Here is an 8,858-nt window from a genome sequence, read left to right as displayed (position 1 = left end):
TGTGTGTGTTGTGCTTTGTTTTTTTGTGTCCCATTCTAAACTTCCTCCACCTTCACCAGGCTCTTCAACCTCTCCCTGGCCCAGGCAGTCATTCCACCCTGCCTAAAATCAGCAACAATAATCCCGGTGCCAAAGAAGTCTCCCATCACCAACCTGAATGATTACCGTCCGGTGGCCCTTACTCCGGTAATCATGAAGTGCTTCGAGAGACTAGTTCTTCAGCACATCAAGGACTATCTCCCCCCAGACTTCGACCCTCACCAGTTCGCATATTGCGCGAACAGATCCACAGAGGATGCCAAAGCCGTAGCTCTCCATGCTCTTTGTGGATTACAGTTCAGCCTTTAGCACAATAATCCCGGACAGACTCATCATGAAGCTGGACGCTCTCGGCCTTCCCCCTCTCACATGTGCCTGGATAAAGGACTTTCTCACCAACTGACCTCAGACTGTGAGACTTGGCCCCCACCTCTCCTCCACCCACACGCTGAGCATCAGCTCCCCACAGGGCTGTGTGCTGAACCCCCTCCTGTACTGCCTCTACACCAACGACTGTAGTTCGACCGACAAGAACAATCGCATTGTCAAGTTTGCTGATGATCTCAAAGGGTGATGAGGCAGCCTACAGAGAGGAGGTCCTGCGGTTGGCAGCCTGGTGTTCAGAGAACAACCTCGCTCTGAACAGCAAGAAAACCAAAGAGATCATCATCGACTTCAAGAAGCACAGCACCGACCCAGCCCCCCTTTACATCAGCGGCGAGTGTGTGGAGAGGGTCCACACCTTCAGGTTTCTCGGCATCCTCATCTCCGCCAACATCTCCTGGATAGAGAACATCACAGCAGTCATCAGAAAGGCTCAGCAGCAGCTGCACTTCCTGAGAGTCCTCAGGAAGCACAACCTAAACTCCAACCTTCTGCTGACCTTCTACCACTCATCCATCAAGAGCCTACTAACATAATGTATCACAGTAAGGTATGGCAACTACACTGCTGCAGACAAGGAGAGGCTGCAGAGAGTTGTCAAGGCAGCACCCTCCCTGACGGATATTTACAACTCCCACTGCCTCAGCAGAGCCATAACCATCAGCAAAGACAGCTCCCACCCTGACTCTGACCTGTTTGACCTGTTGCCCTCAGGGAGGCGCTACAGGTGTATCAGGTCCAAAACGAACAGATTTAAAAACAGCTTCTTCCCTAAAGCAATAACTACTCTGAACTCTCATATGCACTGATTTCACAATCCAACCACCCCAACCCCCAGACTCTCCTCAGTCACTACTGTAAACACCGTACAATACCTCTTACCATATGTGAAATTCTACCATAATGTGCAATAACATATATTTAACACTGTGCACCTCTGTACTATTACTCTATGTTTACTTATATTTATCTTCACTTCACTGTTTATATTGTATTGTTTTTTTGTTTTTTACACTATTTTTGCACTGTTATTGGAGTTGGCTTTTAATCTCATTGTACATGTGTATAGTGACAATAAAGGCATTCTATCTATTCTATCTTAAATCCTTCCTCTGACAACACCTGCATAAAAATATAGATTCTTTTAATATAAATTAAAAAAATAGACATTTTAAACTCAGTAGCTGGCCTGAAATCATCCCTTACTGAAAAAAAATTAAATAAAGCAAAATTTTAAAACAGAAACACACTTTTAATCAATATAGAAATATAATAAATATTGTAACCAACACTATTATCCTGATATATTTCTGTAAAAGCCAACTTGTTGGTTGGAATAACAAAAGTTAGAACTAATTGACCGCGACAAATAACAGTGGGAGAACACGCGGTGACTTCTAACACTTACATTTATGACAAAAGATATTCACTTTAGCTTTTTTTCTGGGCTTCTTAATTAAACGGGGGATTTAAAGTTTCCCTGACTGTTACTTTACTGATGCTGTTAGAGTTTCCACAACAAGTTTCCTCATCCCTGCTGAGGCTCCGCTGCTGTGTCGGTGCCTACATTTAGTACTGCTGAATCAATGAAGAAGAAAAAAGGAACCAGTGTGATGAGCAGAAAATATTTCAATGTCTATCGACACAGAGATCTGTAACGGTGAAGGTTTAAATTTGCACAGCCAATAGACTGCAGAGGAAGTGTCTGCTGCAGACCGGGAATGAAAGTGAAAGAAGTAGCGATCATCTTATTTGAATTGCGTATGTGGGCCGTTAGACTCCACGTTGGCTGGTAAGATCCATTACATGAGCACATGCCATGTCTAAATCTTGTAATTAAATGTTATTTGAATCTATTAGGTTTTATTTTTGTCCTCATTGACCTGGAGCCACGTTGTTCATTACACCTGCACAGAGACCGTGGTTAGGGGTGTTTTGTTTTATCTCTGTTATTTTTTATTGTTCTTACATACAGACAACGACACAGAGACAAGTGGCATTGAGGTATTGTGCATTTTAAAATATTTTGACTTGGAGCGACGACGAGCCTTTCTCATTTGACAAGATGAGTTTCTCATTTGTGCAGGTGTATCTCAAAGTCACAGCGTTAGAAAGTCACAATATTCCTCTTCCTGACCACGATGTCATTATCAGAAATGCTTACTTTATCGCAAGGTACACCTTATACAGCTTGAATATACATCAGGGAAGTAGATAAGTCAGGAGGTGAGGGCTGGCAGAAGCAAGACACAAAACGGCTACTAGTGACTTTTTTCTTTTCTTTCCTTCTTATTTATAATATGTTCTTTCTGTCTCTTGCCTCTTGTCTGTCCTATGTGGTGGTAACTCTATTTAACCACAGCATAAATTACAGTTGGACAAAAACATGAAATCCTAAAAACTGATTTAGTGTTTGACTGATTCAGATGATCAGTCCCGGTTACTATTTAAACTTACTGTTCTAGTTTATAGGACCAAACTTTTTTTCAGAGTTATGTTAAACCTTCATTTGTCCTGAATAATATTACAGTTAAAAATAAATTTCAACATTAATGACATGTCATGTTAAATAGATTTACTCCCCTCCCATGTGTTGACTCATGCAGTGTAAAAAAAGGTCTAAAAGTGAATTATTTCTTGAACTGCAGGGGCCAGTTTTACTTGTACTCATGTAGCCATGTTTCCATGAGAAGTGACTGCTCCAAGAAAGGACCTGAAAACATGAAAAATGGATTTAAGGTAAGAAACTGTGATGATATTTTGATGCAAAAATTAAGGCACCAACTAAACATGATTTTCCACAGCCCTGTGCTGCTCATTTGTTTTTACTGTTTTAAGCTGCTTTTGAACTAGAGCTTTCCACATGTGGTCATTATGTTGCAAGGCCATCAATACAAACATTAGATCACAAATGCCTACCCCAGGACTTAAAGACCTGATGGTCTGATGTGACCATTTGTGACCTCATGTCTGTACTCTGTTTGCAAATAATTTTTTATTTTTAATTTGTGTGCTCTTCCATTGAATGTTTGGTTAAACTCTATAGAACACATTCACCTGCACAGTGGTGTTTTTATGACAAGTGATTGGTTCAAGGAAGAACCAGAATGAAAGTCATTTCAGATTTAAATGATGTACTTTTCTGGTTAAACTTCAAAGACCACCTTCACCTGCACCCAGTGATGTTTCTATGAGAAGTGACTGGTCCAAGGATCAACCAGAAAACCTCAGGAAAGAAGAAACAAGGTAAGTAACTGCTGTACCTATGTGCACCTAGCTTGTGGCCTCTTATGTCATTCATTTTTGCAAATATGATCAAATGGCTGAAATCAGGGAAACTGTCACGTGGGATATCTCAAGCCAAAGTTAGTGAAGAAGTTTATTTATGTTGTGGGTCGTGTGTAACTTCATTGCAATTTAATTCAAATTACTGGCATTCTAATTTAATTTTTAAAACCGCTGCACTATACTACTGACATAAATGAGTTTTCTCTTAAAACACACAACAAAAGTAATTTAACATTTAAATTGTGTACTTTTTTTTGGTTAAACTTCAAAGACCTCATTCACCTGCACCTAGTGATGTTTCTATGAGAAGTGATTGGTCCAAGGATCAACCAGAAAACTTCAGGAAAGAACCAAGGTAAGTAACTGTGGTGACTTTTTTTTTTTTCAGCATAGGTACAATTAGAGATAATGAGAGAGACCACATAGAAGATTAATCTGTATGAAATCACAATTTAAGATTTCCTTTGTGTCTAAGGACCCAAGTGCAGGACAAAGAGTGAGGAGGTAGAAGTGGGCAAAAACTGAGTTTAATCAAACAAAAAGGTAACCAAAAGCGCTGCTGTAACAGCAGGAAACCACGAAGAACAAAAATCAAAACTCTCAAAAAGACAAAAATGAGACATGGGACTGGAGACAAAACTCTGGGAATACTGGAGACACACAGAGGAGTAGTAAAAAAAAAAACAAAAAAACAGTAAAATGACGCAACAAGGAACAAAGGGGAAGGCAGGGCTATATATGCACACACGAGGAAGAGAGGGGTGACGAGATGCAGGTGAAGCAAATCAAGAAACAACACAGGGTGAAATCGATGATCTAATCAAAAGGAAAACACGAACGTAAACAAACAGGAAATCAAAAACTTAACAAAATAAAACAGGAAACAGGAAAACATGAAACATGAACGAAACTTTGTGGAGACATGTTTTAATTGTGTCCCTTTTTGGTAGAACTTCAAAAACTGGATTTGAGTCTATCACAATTTGTTGTCTTTCACAACTTGCATGACACATAAATGTGACTGATAACACTGATTTTGCTGCTGTGTACTGTGTACCAGTATTGAATGTTTTGCATGTGTAATGGTTTAATAAATGACAAGGTACGTGTTCATTTTATGTGTAATGCTTGTGACTTGAGTTTGATCAACATAAGTTAACAGCTGTAAGTATGACATGAATGAGTGTTCTCTTAAAACACACAACGAAAGTAATTTAAGATTTAAATTATGTACTTTTTTTGGTTAAACTTCAAAGACCTCCTTCACCTGCACCTAGTGATGTTTCCATGAGAAGTGACTGGTCCAAGGATCAACCAGAAAACTTCAGGAAAGAAGAAACAAGGTAAGTAGCAGCTGTACTATGTGCACCTAGCTTGTGGCCTCTTATGTCATTCATTTTTGCAAATATGATCAAATGGCTGAAATCAGGGAAACTGTCAGGTGGGATATCTCAAGCCAAAGTTAGTGAAGAAGCTTATTTATGCAATTTATTGCAATTTAATTCAAATTACTGGCATTCTAATTTTATTTCCATAACCACTGTGTTATGACTTATCTCCTTTTAGACAAATAGCATTGCATTGACATAATAATAAATACAGTAAGACAGTGGATGGCAGTTCAAGTCACTACATGTGGATTGGTCACTTGGGTTTATTAAGAATGCCAATGGCATTAGGGATAAAAGACTTTTTAAAAAAAAACCCTTGGCCAGAGGGGCTTCATAGCGTTTCCCAGATTTCTAAAGTACGAACTGATTAAAAAGAGGGTGGGAGCCATCTGCCAGGATTCGCTTAGCTTTCCTCCCCGTCCTCTCAGTATAGATGTAGGTCAGTAAGTAGGTAAGTGTCCCAACCAAGCAGAGAGATGAAATGTTAGGACATTCTCTATGTGTGCAGTATATACAAGTTCCAGAATCGCTGGACTGACCCCAAGACAGCTCAGTTTTCTAAGAAGGTGAAGCCACTGTGAACATTTCTTAAAAACAAAGTCTGTGTTTTCTGAGAAGATTATCTGGCAGTCCAGAACTGTGCCAAGGTATTTAAAAGTTTCTACAGTTTCAAGTTGCCCATCAAGTGAAACTGGCACAACCTATTTTGCTCACATTAAGGCTTTTGTCTCACCAGAAGTGTCCGTTCTCAGTAACAAGCCCACTAAGGCTATGCCATCTGCATATTTAATCAGCTTGTAGTTATGATCATTAAGTGCAAATTCATTTGTAAATAGGGAGAAAAGCAAAGGTGAAAGAACACTACCTTGTGGGCAGCCTGTGCTTATGACAGCCTCTCCTGAAAGAGTATCATTAACACACACCCTTTGAGGGCGGCAGGAGAGAAAGTCTCTGATCCACAGAATCAGGCCCTTATCGACATTTAGATCGATGAGCCTTTTCAGAAGGATATGCACCTTCATAGAGTTAAAAGCTGTACTGAAATCTACGAACAAAACCCTTGCATATCCTTTAGAAATTGTAAGCTGCTTTGAGACTGAATCTAACAGAGTCAGGACAGCATCATCCGTACCTCTATGGCTTTTGTAAGCAAACTGGGGTGGATCTAAAACTCCAGCCACTGTGGAGGTCAGGAGGCCCACCAGAACTTTCTCCATAGTTTTACACAACATGGAGGTGATGGCAATTGGTCGAAAATCATCAGGTTTGCTTGCACCTGGCTTTTTTGGAATAGGCCTTATTACGGAGACTTTCCAGGATTTGGGTACCCCTGTGCCTAGGAGGGAATTTAACAGCCTTGAGAAAACTCCTTTTAATTGGTGAGCACAGTCTTTAAGAAGACGAGCTTTCAGGTCATCTGGGCCTGTGGCCTTATTTGGTTTCAACTTTAAAGAGACTTTTTGCGACAGCATCAACGGTGATGACTGTCGGTGATCCCGAGGGAAGGTTTTTACCGATCCTGTCACATTCAGGCTTGTCATCCTCAGTATCAAATCTACAGAAGAACCGATTCAATTCATCAACAAAACCTTGACTGTTGTTCACAGAATTATCTCCTCTTTTACTGGTTTTGCCCATTAAGGTGTGTAGACCCTCCCAGGCTTGTTTTAAGTTACCGTTGAAGAATTTGCACTCTATTTTCTTCCTATATTCAATTTTTTCCTTAGGTATATTCCCTCTCAATTGTCTCCTTTTTTCCTGTATTAATTCCATGTTGCCAGAACAGTCATTGAGACAGGTTTTCAGTTGTTTAGAGACCCAAGATTTATTATTTGGGAATATCTTTACAGTCTTTGTTTCAGACACATGGTCCTTACAAAAGTTAATATATGATGTGATGAGTTCGTCCCCATCCTGACAGGACTCAAAGAAGATGTCCCAATTTGTTGCATCAAAACAGTCTCTCAATTGTTCTTTACTGTCATTGGACCACACCTGTATTTCCTCAGTGACTGGTTTCACTCTTTTGACCACGGCCTTATATTTAGGCAAAAGGTGGACTACGTTGTGGTCAGATTTTCTGAGAGGCGGTCTGCATACCGCTTTATAGGCATTGGGGATGTTGCCATAGCAACGATCAAGTGTCCGTTTTAAGCGTGTGGGACAATCAACATATTGCTGAAGCGTAGGCAAGTGGTCAGACAGATTGCAAGAATTGAAGTCCCAGAGAACGAAGACTGGCTGGTTTTCTTTGGAGACCCAGTGAGTGAACAGCTCTAAGCATGACATGAATGAGTTTTCTCTTAAAACACACAATGAAAGTAATTTAAGATTTAAATTGTGTGCTTTGTTTGGTTAAACTTTAAAGACCACCTTTTTATATACCCAGTGGTGTTTCTATGAGAAGTGACTGGACGAAGAATGAACCAGAATACTTTGGGAAAGAACCAAGGCAAGCAACTGTGCTCATCATTATAAGTTAACAATTTAAGTGTGAGATGGAAGAAAGTTCTTTTCACATCTAATCTTTATGTTGCAAAATCACAAGCTCTCTTAACCCCTGTTCTTTGGTGACCCAGTGAGTGAACAGTTCTAAGTATGTCTGTTCACGTTAGAATGCGTCTCCACATTCATTTGTATTGAGCAAACAGCTACAGTCTCCACCGGGTTAGTAATTAGCGCTGTTTCAGAACCATGAACAAACATAAGAATTGCAAAAATATTGCTGATAGAACTCCTTGGTATAAACCATTCCCACCTCATGCCCGAACCGTGAAAATGCACAGATTTTATCTTAAATAGTTTGTAGGCACAAGTAAAGAACTTCTAGGGCATTCCTCAATAATTGATACTTCCCTTTGTTCTAAGGTTAGATCAAAATATAACGTTGCCCTCAAGCACAAGTAAACCAGAACACACAAAAGGCAGAAAGAAGAAATAATTATATATTTTTTTACACTTCCCAAAAATGATATTCACACACACAAATCCATTAATTACTGTTAAGGTATTGAGATTTGTCCAACTATTGATAAAATTGTTTCCAATAACTATAACCCCATGGTAGATAGGTCACTCAGCTTGTGAACAGATGGACAAAACTTCCTATCTCTATGATTGGACGTGTGAATGTTCTGAAGATGTCAATGTTACCTAAGTTTTTGTATCTTTTCCAATCCATTCCACTTCCGTCATCATCATTCTTTCCTTCACTCCAAAAGCTTTTTTCAAACTTCATATGGAACAACGGGTGTCCCAGCCTTTGGCTGTCATTGTTGTATGATAGAGGTGGATTACAGCTTCCAGATCTCAAGTAGTATTACTTGGCAGCTCAAATCAGAGCAGCAATGTTTTATTATGAAGACTCTTATCCTCCATCCTGGGTTTCAGTAGAATCGCACCTGATTAATATCGCCCCACATTTATATATACTCTTCAAATAAGATCAAACCAATTAAAGAGACCAAAAATCCTTTTCTTAAAAACACTGTGTTTATGCATATTTAGGAGAGCTCCAAATTATCACAGTTTTCTCCTATCTTTGGTAATGATGACTTCTACCTGGTAGAGCAGAGAAGCTTTATCCTGAGCAGACAATGTAACTGCCTCCTTTTTCGACTTTAGAAAAATGTCTTGCACTCCAGGGGGCAGGTCTTTTTATTGTACAATCGCTTTGTAAGTAAATCTACAGAATCAACACATAACATCTTACAAGCTTGGAGGACAGACTTACAGGAGAATGTTACTGAGGAAGAG

The sequence above is a fragment of the Chelon labrosus genome, assembly GCF_963514085.1.
Source record: "Chelon labrosus genome assembly, chromosome: 10".
Taxonomy (NCBI): domain Eukaryota; kingdom Metazoa; phylum Chordata; class Actinopteri; order Mugiliformes; family Mugilidae; genus Chelon; species Chelon labrosus.
Note: the sequence above shows the minus strand (reverse complement) of the source record.